The 12,674-nt window shown below is 45.1% G+C and overlaps 1 protein-coding gene across 1 annotated transcript in view; it reads left to right on the top strand.

Annotated features, from left to right (window-relative positions):
* Nucleotides 1–12,674, top strand: part of disp3 (dispatched RND transporter family member 3) — a 333,206-nt gene that overhangs the window by 57,266 nt on the left and 263,266 nt on the right. The gene's annotated exons all lie outside the window — the stretch shown is intronic.

The following is a 12,674-nucleotide window of genomic DNA, read 5'->3' as shown; positions in this document are numbered from 1 at the left end:
TGATTACCTGCTGCACCTGCAAACTAACTTTTTGGGATTCATGCACAAGGACCCCCAGGTCCCTCTGCACCGCAGCATGTTGCAATTTCTCCCCATTCAAATAATATTCCCTTTAACTGTTTTTTTTCCCCAAGGTGGATGACCTCACACTTTCCGACATTGTATTCCATCTGCCAAACCTTAGCCCATTCGCTTAACCTATCCAAATCTCTTTGCAGCCTCTCTGTGTCCTCTACACAACCCACTTTCCCACTAACCTTTGTGTCATCTGCAAATTTTGTTACACTACACACTGTCCCCTCTTCCAGGTCATCTATGTATATTGTAAACAGTTGTGGTCCCAGCACCAATCCCTGTGGCACACCACTAACCACCGATTTCCAACCCGAAAAGGACCCATTTATCCCGACTCTCTGCTTGCTGTTAGCCAGCCAATTCTCTATCCCTGCTAATACATTTCCTCTGACTCCGCGTACCTTTATCTTCTGCAGTAACCTTTTGTGTGGCACCTTATCGAATGCCCTTTGAAAATCTAAATACACCACATCCATCGGTACACCTCTATCCACCATGCTCATTATATCCTCGAAGAATTCCAGTAAATTAGTTAAACATGATTTCCCCTTCATGAATCCATGCTGTGTCTGCTTGATTGCACTATTCCTATCTAGATGTTCCGCTATTTCTTCCTTAATGATAGTTTCAAGCATTTTCCCCACTACAGATGTTAAACTAACCGGCCTATAGTTACCTGCCTTTTGTCTGCCACCTTTTTTAAACAGAGGCATTACATTGGCTGCTTTCCAATCCGCTGGTACCTCCCCAGAGTCCAGAGAATTTTGGTAGATTATAACGAATGCATCTGCAATAACATCCGCCATCTCTTTTAATACCCTGGGATGCATTTCATCAGGACCAGTGGACTTGTCTACCTTGAGTCCCATTAGCCTGTCCAGCACTACCCCCCTAGTGATAGTGATTGTCTCAAGGTCCTCCCTTCCCACATTCCTGTGACCAGCAATTTTTGGCATGGTTTTTGTGTCTTCCACTGTGAAGACCGAAGCAAAATAATTGTTTAAGGCCTCAGCCATTTCCACATTTTCCATTATTAAATCCCCCTTCTCATCTTCTAAGGGACCAACATTTACTTTAGTCATTCTTTTCCGTTTTATATATCTCAACTAACACCCCCAAAAGCTGCTGTTTTCGGAGACATTGCTGTGTGCATAATGGCTGCCGACTTAACAACAGTCACAGAACAGTAGAAATTACAGAAGAGGAGTTCATTCAGCCCACCTCACCAATGCCACTCATAGCTCCTTAATTGGAGTTGTGTATTTCAATCCTTTTTCCCTGTCCTTTCAGCATGTCCATTGATATTTGTTCTTTCTCCAATTCCCTTTTAAATTGTGTTACAATTCCTGGATCAGTAGCTATTGGTAGAAAAGCATTCCATAATAACTCTGTGCGAAATATTCTTACAGCTTTCTTCTTTGTTCTCTGTAATAACCCTGAGTTTATGCGCCTTTGTTGTTCATTCGTCAAGAAGTGGATACAGTCTTGTAATATTTACTCTCTCGGAACCTCTTCTAGTTTTGAAAACCTCTTACTCCTCCTTCCATTGAAAAAAGACTCAAAGTTTCAAGCTTTTCTTTATCATCATAACTGCAGATTTGTGGTATTCTAATGAATCTTTGATGTACTCTTTTTATAATTGGGTGCTCAGAACTCCAACTGTGACCTAATTAATGTCTTGTACAAGTTCAACATCATTTTCTTGCTTTGATTGCTAGTGTCCCATTTGCCTTTTTATGGTCTTTTCCACCTTCAATCTTGCTATTAAGGGTATACTGTTCACTATTTGTTTTCATAAAATATACCATGCATTTCTCTGCATCTGGCACCTCTCTGCTGCCTTCTACTTGGCTTTGACTCCCAATTTAGTATGCCTAAATTATTGATGTAAAGGGAGACAAAGAGATCTCAGCACAGATCCCTGCATACACACTGTCTACATTGAACCAAACTGAAAATATCCATTTACATCTACTCCCTGGCCACCAGCCATCTCGCTATCCATCCAACTACGTTCCTCTAATACCATGTGCCATTCGTTTTGCAACAGATTTGTTTTCCGGCATCTTATCAAACCTTCTGAGAATCCCTACATGCATCTACTATATGCTCTTAGAAACATAGAAACATAGAAAATAGGTGCAGGAGCAGGCCATTCAGCCCTTCGAGCTTGCACCACCATTCAATATGATTATGGCTGATCATGCAACTTCAGTACCCCACTCCCGCTTTCTCTCCATACCCCCTGAACCCTTTAGCTGTAAGGGCCACATCTAACTCCCTCTTGAATATATCCAATGAACTGGACTCCACAACTCTCTATGATAGAGAATTCCACAGGTTCACCACTCTCTGGGTGAAAAAGTTTTTCCTCATCTCGGTCGTATATGGCTTACCCCTTATCCTTAGACTGTAACCCCTGGTTCTGGACTTCTACAAAATCAGGAACATTCTTCCTGCATCTAACCTGTCCAGTCCTGTCATAATTTTATATGTTTCTATGAGATCCCCCCTCATTCTTCTAAATTCCAGTGAGTATAAGCCTAGCCGATCCAGTCTTTCTTTATATGTCAGTCCTGCCATCCCGGGAAATAGTCTGGTGAACCTTCGCTGCACTCCCTCAATAGCAAGCACATCCTTCCTCAGATTAGGAGACCAAAACTGCACACAATACTCAAGGTGCGGTCTCACCAAGGCCCTGTACAACTGCAGTAAGACCTCCCTGCCCCCATACTGAAATCCTCGCACTATGAAGGCCAACATGCCATTTGCTTTCTTTACTGCATGCTGTACCTGCATGCCTACCTTCAGTGACTGATGTACCATGACACCCAGGTCTCTTTACACCTCCCCTTTTACTAATCTGTCACCATTCAGATAATAATCTGCCTTCCTGTTTTTGCCACCAAAGCAGATAACGTCACATTTATCCACATTATACTGCATCTGCCATGCATTTGCCCATTCATCTAACCTGTCCAAGTCACCCTGCACCCTCTTAACATCCTCCTCACAGCTCACACTGCCACCCAGCTTAGTGTCATCTGCAAACTTGGAGATATTACTTTTAATTCCTTCGTCTAAATCATTAATGTATATTGTAAATAGCTGGGGTCCCAGCACTGAACCTTGCGGCACCCCACTAGTCACTGCCTGCCATTCTGAAAAGGACCCGTTTATTCCCACTCTTTGTTTCCTGTCTGCCAACCAGTTCTCTATACATGTCAATACATTACCCCCAATACCATGTGCCTTAATTTTGCACACTAATCTCTTGTGTGGGACCTTGTCAAAAGCCCTTTGAAAGTCCAAAAACACCACATCCACTGGTTCTCTCTTATCCACTCTACTAGTTGCATCCTCAAAAAACTTTAGAAGATTTGACAAGCATGATTTCCCTTTCATAAATCCATGCTGACTTGGACCGATTCTGTCACTGCTTTCCAAATGCTCTGCTATTACATCTTTAATAATTGATTCCAGCATTTTCCCCACCACCGATGTCAGGCTAACCGGTCTATAATTCCCTGTTTTCTCTCTCCCTCCTTTTTTAAAAAGTGAGGTTACATTAGCTAACCTCCAATCCATAGGTACTGATCCAGAGTCCATGGAATTTTGGAAAATGACCACCAATGCATCTACTATTTCTAGGGCACTTCCTTAAGTACTCTGGGATGCAGACTATCAGGCCCTGGGGATTTATCGGCCTTCAGTCCCATCAGTTTCCCTAACACCATTTCCTGACTAATAAGGATTTCCCTCAGTTCCTCCTTCCCGCTAGACCCTCAGTCCCCTAGTATTTTTGGGAGGTTATTTGTGTCTTCCTCAGTGAAGACAGAACCAAAGTATTTGTTCAATTGGTCTGCCATTTCCTTGTTCCCCATTATTAATTCACCTGATTCTGACTGCAATGGGCCTACATTAGTTTTCACTAATCTTTTTCTCTTCGCATATCTATTGAAGCTTTTGCAGTCCATTTTTATGTTCCCTGCAAGCTTACTCTCAAACTCTATTTTCCCCCTTCTAATTAGACCCTTAGTCCTTCTCTGCTGAATTCTAAATTTCCCCCAGTCCTCAGGTTTGCTGCTTTTTCTGGCCAATTTATATGCCTCTTCCTTGGATTTAACACTATCCCTAATTTCCCTTGTTAGCCACGGTTGAGCCACCTTTCCTGTTTTATTTTTACACCAGACAGGGATGTACAATAGTTGCAATTCATTCATGTGATCTTTAAAAGTCTGCCATTGCCTATCCACCGTCAACCCTTCAAGTATCATTCGCCAGTCTATTCTAGCCAAGTCACGTCTCATACCATCTAAGTTTGCTTTCTTTAAGTTCAGGACCCTAGTCTCTGAGTTAACTCTGTCGCTCTCCATCTTAATGATGAATTCTACCATATTATGGTCACTCTTCCCCAAGGGGCCACGCATGACCGGATTGCTACCAAAGTGGATAACCTCACATTTATCCACATGGTGCAGTGGCGTGTGCTGGTGGTTGCTGTTTGTGTGTGTTCCTGACCACTTCATTCTCCCCCCCCTCTTCCCACATTGGTGTGGCGGAGGCTCCTGGCATTCATGTATCTACAAGTTCAGGTGAGTGGGTTTTGCATTTCTTTTTTTTTTTCTTTGTGGTTCCGTGGTGCGACAAGAGCGTTAGATGCTTTGTCGAGGCGATGACCGGTGCATAAAGACGGTTAGTTCCAGAGCTGCTGGGTGGTGTCCCTGCAGTTTGGTGATGGTTCAGTGCCCGTTGCTGGCAGTGGGAAGCCGGTTGGCTCGCATAGCCTGCTCTCGGGGCTGTTGCCATGGTCCCGAGCGGCAGGCAGGTTCATGGATGTCTGGGAACCCCCCCCCCCCCCTGTCCTTTCTTTATGCCCTGGTCCCAGCTGCTCCCTGAGGAGCTGTCATCTAGCAGTGCTCAGGGAACTGCTGACTCGCTGGTCTGAGCGTCGCTTGGTTCATAATCCTGGCTGATGCTTGTTTCCTCTGGGGAAACACTGGTGGGTGACCCTACATCTCTGGGTATGGCCTTGGGGCAGTCTGCTCCTTCAGACTCGTGGCAGTTGGTGCCATCGGCTGCCTGAGAGATGGAGCCGACCCAGGGCATGGTATCACTACCGGTGCCTTTGCCCTGCTGAGGTCGCTTGCCTCGCAGCTCGTGTGTGTTGGCTGCTTGTGGCCACACTTCGTAGTGCCTGACTCTGGTCCCCGGGGCGCAGGTTACAGCCTTGGGTAGCTTGCTGGACCTGTGTGCACCCGACGGGTGTCTGCCCGCTGCATTGGCTGCGTGCAGTGGGAATCCTGCATCGCACAGCTTTTCCTTGCTTATGATGGACACTCTAGGGATCCAAACACAATCGTGTGACTTTTTCCCGCTGGTTGCATGTATACAATTCCGATCATCAGTTACACATTTTACATGGTCAGTTACACATTTTACATAATCCGTTGCATATTTACTCTCTAACCTACAACTCTTGTTACATTGCTTAATTGTGTGGAACTGTCCCTTTAATTGTGATTGGTTGCAGGCCTCCTGTAAGAGAGCCTTGCTTGCTATACCCCAATCCGCTTCTCCGTATGGTGCCACGTATTGCTCCATCAGCGCTGCACCTCGTGGTCTGGTCACGGCCATCTTTGTCTGCAGCGCATCGCCTCGTGGTTTGGGCGCCATCTTTTCTTCATCCACGATGTCGACTGCGGTGATCCTCTTCTCCCCGGGTTCTGCCTCTGCAGTAGGGAAGTCGCTGCTGGATCCGATTTTCTCCCTCCTGAATCCTGCCTCCGGAGCCTGGAAGGTGCGTTCGGGTCGTCTCAGCTGGATCATCTCCACGCAGTCGTGCTGAGCGGTCTGTGTCTTGGGTGCCATGCTGGTCAGCTCATCGGTGCCGGGTCCACCCTCAGGTGAGGGTTTGCTTTGCCCCTGAGCGCAGAGGGCTTGGATTGCTGGAGGGGTGAAATCTTCCCACTTCCACTGGATCTTTTTCATCCACCTTCTGCCAAACAGCGTTGGTCCATCATCTGCAACAATCCACAGAGGTAACTTGTGCACCACTCCATCATGGAGTACCTTTACATTCACACTACCAATGACTGAGATGATTTCATTGCCTGGCTCACAAAGATGGCCTTCTGCAGTGTGACTGTGGTATCCGCTGACAGTAGCTTGTGAAGAAAGCCCTCATGGCTAATGCCAATGACAAAAATGTCCCGCAGCGCTTCATTGAGGTGCCACCAGCCTCCTGTGGTCTGTGGCGTACTTCGCGATTTCCTGGCCCTCGGGCCGTCGGTGGGTATAGAACCGGTGTCTGGCTGTGAGGATGCTCTCCTTGGGCTTGAGTTGCTCCTGGATCAGGGTTATGAGCTCCTTGTACGACTTGGTCGTCGTCTTCGCTGGTGTCAGCAAGTCCCTGACGAGGCCATGGATGTTGGGCCCACAACTGGTAGGTAGGATAGTGCGGTCGGGTCGTCTCCTGCCAGATCGTTTGCTGTAAAAAAGTGTTCTAGCCTCTCCACAAAGGCGTCCCAATCATCACCATTGGCGAATTGCTGCAATGTATCAAGGGTAGCCATTTTCGCATGAAAGTTCGTATTCTCGTCGCCGGTTGTTGTGTCCTTAGATGCTCTAACAATGACTCCACGAGGCAGTGTGTTGTACTTGAATTGTAGTGACCCTAGTCCTTTTATTAGTTAACTCCAGAGTGAGGATCACACCTGGTGGGCCTGCCTTTTATACTAGGCCAGGTACACCTGTACAGGTAACCTACGAGTCTCCCACTACTGTGCCCTCTGGTGGCACACCTTGATATAGTACCAACAGTGGCCACATCAGATACATGACACAGTCATTGCACTTTGTTGTACGTGAAGTGCTTTAAGATGTTTCTGAGGCGCTGTATTCATGTAAATGGAAACATAGCTCCGATTCCATGTCAGAACTGTAATTGTACAGAAGCTCTCAGTAACCTAAGAGAGCGATGGTAGCATTCCCTTACCACAATATGAGTACTGAATGGCACAAGGACCAAATGCAGAAAGTCTGCTGATCATTGTAATCGGTTTTTAATCTGAGCTTTTCTGTCATTGGTGCATCGCTGGGTTCTAGTTTCAGAAATGGTCCAGGGCTGGAGCAATTTTATTCGACCGTGTAGTTAATGCAGCTTTCAGCTCATATTTTTGTTAAGTTGAGAAACCTAGATAGTGGTTAAGCACCATCAAGCTTGAATTTTAACAATCTGATGGTTGTTGGGGAAGAGGATGGGTGAGAGAAACATTTACCAATGGTGTTGTTTTGCTGGCGGCTAAGCTCGCCCTCTGGAGGGGACTTTGGTTCCTTCCTAAGAACATAAGAAATAGGAGCAGGAGCAGGTCATTCAATAACATCATGGCTGATCATCAACCTCAACTCCTCTTTCCCGCCCGATCTCCATATCCCTTGATTCCCCTAGACTCCAAATATCTATCCATCTCAGCCTTGAATATATTCAGAGACTATGCATCCACAGTCCTCTGGGGTTGAGAATTCCAAAGATTCACAACCCTCTGAGTGAAGAAATTCCTCCTCATCTCTGTCTTAAATGGCCTACCCCTTCCTGCTCAACACTGACTCACAACTGCACGGTCGAGATGGAGAGCTTACCTTGCAGTGAACCACATCACAATCCCATGTCCCATCATTCCATGACCGACATTGTGGAAAACTAGTTTGGAAAATCTTTTTTTGCGCAATGAGAAGAGCCTTGTATAATTTTCATTGCATGGCTGTCACATACACGTGATTGGATGATGTGAGTGTGTTGTGGGTTTACAAAGCGAATAAGGTTTTGATGTACTCTTTTCCATGATAACTTATTGAACAGCATGTGATAACGACCTGAAGAAAATTTGAGTCAGTGATTCATTGCAAAACATGGTCTATTTATATTAAAAACTGTCTTTACTAAAATATATAGTAGCCTATGAGTTTTTCCACGTGACTATTAATTCACAGTGTGCTTTTGGACAACAGTTAACACGTCATATACACCAGTTGCAGTTTAATTTTGCCTGAGTGCTTGCCGTATGTGTAATGTATGTCTCCTGCTCGATTCCCCTAGGTTCAACAAACAGTATGTGCTGTGCACTAGTGTGTATGTTGTGTATCGATCGAGCGGGGGTTTGAGGGTGAGATGGGCTGCTATTCTGTTGGAGTTGACATTTGCGTGATTAGAGTCTCTGAAAAATACATCCGGTATACCAGGTGCAGTTGTAGGTCATACAAATAATATATTTCTCTATACACAGTGCAATTTCTCCTCACTCACTCACTCACCTCCTCTCACTTGTCTGTTCTGTATTTCCAGCAATTTCTGTTTTTTATTTGATTTCCAGTGTTTGCAGTTTTCTTTATTTTATTTCAATTTGTCTTTTTTTAATTCTTTGTTTCTGTGTGTGTGCACCTCTCTCTGTCTTGTCCATCTGTCTGTTGATATCACTCCTTTTATTTGTGTTTGTCTCTGTCGCATTCTTTTTCTCTGAAATATCTAAACATCTTCAGATAGATTTTCCACCAGTCATTAGAGTGAAAAGATTGGTCTGAGTATAAATGGGTTACCCACTTTTCTGTTTGCATTGACATTTTGGGAGGGGGTTTCCTCATTGGGGTGGAGGTCCGTCAACGTGGGATTTCTGTCCCTCGCTCTGTATCCACTCTATCCTCGACACATTTTCCTGAGTTGGGGCTAATTAAGTATTTACCGTGGACACTCGGCAAGATTCCTGCCAGAAAGGGGGAGCCTGCCAGCGCACAGATGGAGAATCTTGGCGATAGAGCTTAAAGGGGCAGAAGCACTTGAAGATCTGAAACCAGGACCCACTGAAGGCCTTATTGGAGTCACGGGACAGAATGAATGGAGAAGAGGCCACTACAAGGGCAGTTACTACTGCTTCTAGTGATTTAGGAAGGATTCTGATGGGACGGGGCGGGTTGGGTGCGGGGGGAGTGTTCCCAGTGTTGGGTGGGTCCGGAGCCGGGGGGGAGGGGGGGAACGCTCTTGGGATGGGGGTAGGCTGTTTGGAGCTGGGATTGGGAGGGACTTCTTCACTTGGGGAGTTGTTGGCCTGTGGGGTTCCCTGCAGCGGAGAGCTGTTGATGCCAGTTCATTGGATGTGTTCGGGAGGGAGTTGGATGTGGCCCTTGCGGCTGGGGGGGTCGGGGGGTGTGGAGGAGGCGTGGGGGGAGGTACTGGGGTGGGTGATCAGCCATGATCTTGTTGAATGGCGGTGCAGGCTCGAAGGGCCGAATGGCCTACTCCTGCACCTATTTTCTATGTTTCTATGTTTCTTAGGGAAGGTGGCGGTAGGCCCTATGGTTGCTCCGGGAAGCGGCAGGATGCGGGCAGGGAAGGATAGGGCAGCGACAATCCTGGCAGGGGGAGCGAAATCCTGGCCAGGTTGGCTTCATCACCTGATTTTCCTGCTGATTTTGGGCTAGATCACCGAGGAATATTCCTCGGCGATCTACCCCCCCCCCCTTGGGTAATGTTAGTGACCCAAGGGAAATCTGGCTCTTGCCCATGTTCTAAAGATGCCAGAGTTCCACGTTCCCCTTGTTAATGCCTTTGATCTAACATACTTGTTAAAGACATTTCATATTACACACTTGTTTTTCACATTTCCTGCAAATGTTGGCCTATTAAATTAGCCCTATTCCTGGTGGAAACATATCTTTGCATATTGTGATTTTCTCACTTCCTGGGATCTGAGTGGCATCTTGAATAGATGGCGAGAAGCAAAATCAGATGTAGAACTCACTGGACAGGCTGGGTGGACAAGCTGCTCTTTTCCTTTTCAACATTTCTGTATGTTGTATGTAACGATACAAAAGTTCTTAAAAATAAAAGCTGGCGTGCCAAGCATTGACGCTCTGATCATGAAGGAATGGCTACGGTAGTCAGGTCATGTGGTACGAATGTCTGATGATCGAATCCCTAAGAAGATCTTTTTTGGCGCATTAATAACTGGGAAGCAATTTCAGGGTGATCAGCAAAACAGATATAAATGCTTAAATGCCACTGTAAAGCAGTGCAAAACAGACATTCCTAAGTGGGAACAACTTGCTCAGGATAACAAAGCATAGTGAAAAACTATCCATGAAAGCACCTCCTACCATGATGCCCGTCGCTTGCGGATTCCAAATGTAAACACCAGCTGAGAAAGTCTCGCCTGGGATTAAAAAAAAATCAAGATCCCCAACAAACTGGATGCCAAGGAGGACTCACACTGTACTGATCTCTATTATCTGGGATCCAGGCTCAATCCCAGCAAAGAGCCAAAGAACTCAGTGCAGAAAATGAGACGATATTCCAGCTATCTTCTTCAATAGTGTACAAAGTTAAAATTGGTGGCACAGCCTCCCCATCTGGAGAACAAACATGTCCTTAACATAGCATTCATGGACTGAAACCGCACTCTGGGATAATAGCACACTGTTGCGCTCATATGAAAGTCCTTAGTCTGTGTCTTCAAACTGAGATATTGGCCCGGAAATTCTGCTTTCTCCTTCCTGTGGGCATTCAACTAGATTTTAGAGAAAAAATGCGCACCTACCTGAAGCTGCTGCGCCCGCTCGAGATCCCGGTCCACAGGCCTCCTCTCCCTGCACGTCGCAACACGTGCTCGTAGGGACGTCCGCAGGAGTCACGTAAGTTACGAATCTCCTATTACTATGAATGAGAAAAACCCCAAAATGCACAAACACTACATAAAATATAAAAAAGACACCTCACAATACACTAATAGAAATTAAAGTTGTTATACATGTTTGTTAAAGAAAAAAAATTTGCTGATTTTTTTTTAAAGTTAGGGTTAGGGTTTAAAATAACATTACCTGAGTGGGCAGGATTTTAACATTAAAATAAAATTTTTAAAAACATTTAACATGTTTTTTATAGGTTTTTAAACTCATGCGCCTGTAACAGTAGGCTATGCGCCTGCTTTTTCAGACGCAAGAGTTTTGAGGACATTTGCCAGGCAAGATATGCGTAAATACTGCAGTCTTGCCCGTATAAGTGTCTTCGCTCCCGAGATATCTACGATCTGTCAAGTTCCAGCTTGACAGATCGGAAAAGCCGGTTTTCAGCACATGCGCATTGCGCGCTGAAAACCGGCTTTTCCAATGCCTTCCCGGATCCGTAGAAACTTCATACGGTCCTGGGACGTCAGAATTTCTACCCTATTAACCCATTTATCTTATTTTAAATGACTTAATGCCTTCTGTTAAAAATACCAGACACAGGAATGTCGAACAAAATGCATTTGACATGTTTGCTCACTACCATGTGATTGTAGACTCCAGATCTTCTGTCCCTGTGTGATAAAAGAAATAGAAATTTCTGGAAATACACAGCAGGTCCATCATTGTATGGAAAAGAGAAGAGGCAAGCTAACATTCTAGGTAGATTTAATTCATCTGAAGCCGAGTTAACCTGTCTTTTACTTCTCTCACACGCTGACAGAACAACTGTATATTTCCAGCAATTTGTGTTTTTTTACTTCACGTTTGCAGCTTTTCTCTCTCTGTCTGGCCGTCTCTAATGCCTGGGCACTAATTGGGCTCCCGCTTCTGCAGCTCACAGTGACGGGAGACCGTCACCAATCACAAAGACCTTAAAATTAAAAGAGACGCTGTTTCTGCACACAGTATGAAATATTCATGAGCAAAAGCACGGGGAGTTAGTCAACAAACTGGATGCCAAGGAGGATTCACGCTGTTCTGATCTCCATTATCTTCAAACAAGTAAAATAAACAGGAAATGTGGTGAATAAACAGGATTGTTTAGTATTTGTGCTTGGGATCCCCTAGATTGTGAACACCTTCCAGCTCTCCTTAGAAAAACAGCTATTAAAATGCTGATCTGTTGCGTGATATGAAAAGGATTATGGGATTACAACAGCGTCTGAAGAAAAGCCATAGGGTTAGACTTTGCAGTCCCATTTAGTATTCAGTCACAGTGTACACCGACCTGCTTTAAAGATTGTGTTGGAGGCAGTGTTCTGAGCCCTTTTGTTCTGACATTTGCCTAGATCTGACTTCTGCCTGTTTCTTTCAGGCTGTCTCCATCTGAATTGCATGGGGAATTAAACCCAAGTTATTTGTGTGTATGGTGTGACAAATTGGAAATGTCAATTTAGTGCAGTAAGATGCAATCTTCTGAGGGAAAAGGCACATTGTTGAGGTTGAGTTGAAGGCGCTTTAATCTGTATTTAACATGGGAGTGCTTGATGCTGATGCTGGCTGCCCAAAAAAACGAGAGAGATTTTGTTTCCCGGGGTTTCCTCCATGGGTACAAAATTCACCAAAAAAAGTTTAAGAAAATAGAGCTTGCATTTACATAACATCTTTCACGACCAAAGGATGTCCCAAAGGGCTTTACAGCTAATGAAGTATTTTGAAGTGTAGTCACTGTTGTAAAGTAGGAAACGGCAGCCAATTTGCACACAGCAAGCTCCCACAAACAACAATGAGATAATGACCAGGTAATCTGTTTTACTGACATTGGTTCAGAGTTAGAGCAAAAACGCCCTTGTTCTTCGAAATAGTGCCATGGGATCTTTTAC

This window comes from Pristiophorus japonicus, chromosome 18 (assembly GCF_044704955.1).
Source record: "Pristiophorus japonicus isolate sPriJap1 chromosome 18, sPriJap1.hap1, whole genome shotgun sequence".
Classification (NCBI taxonomy): domain Eukaryota; kingdom Metazoa; phylum Chordata; class Chondrichthyes; family Pristiophoridae; genus Pristiophorus; species Pristiophorus japonicus.
The sequence above is the reverse complement of the archived record's forward strand: the minus strand, read 5'-3'. Positions and strand labels throughout refer to the sequence as shown.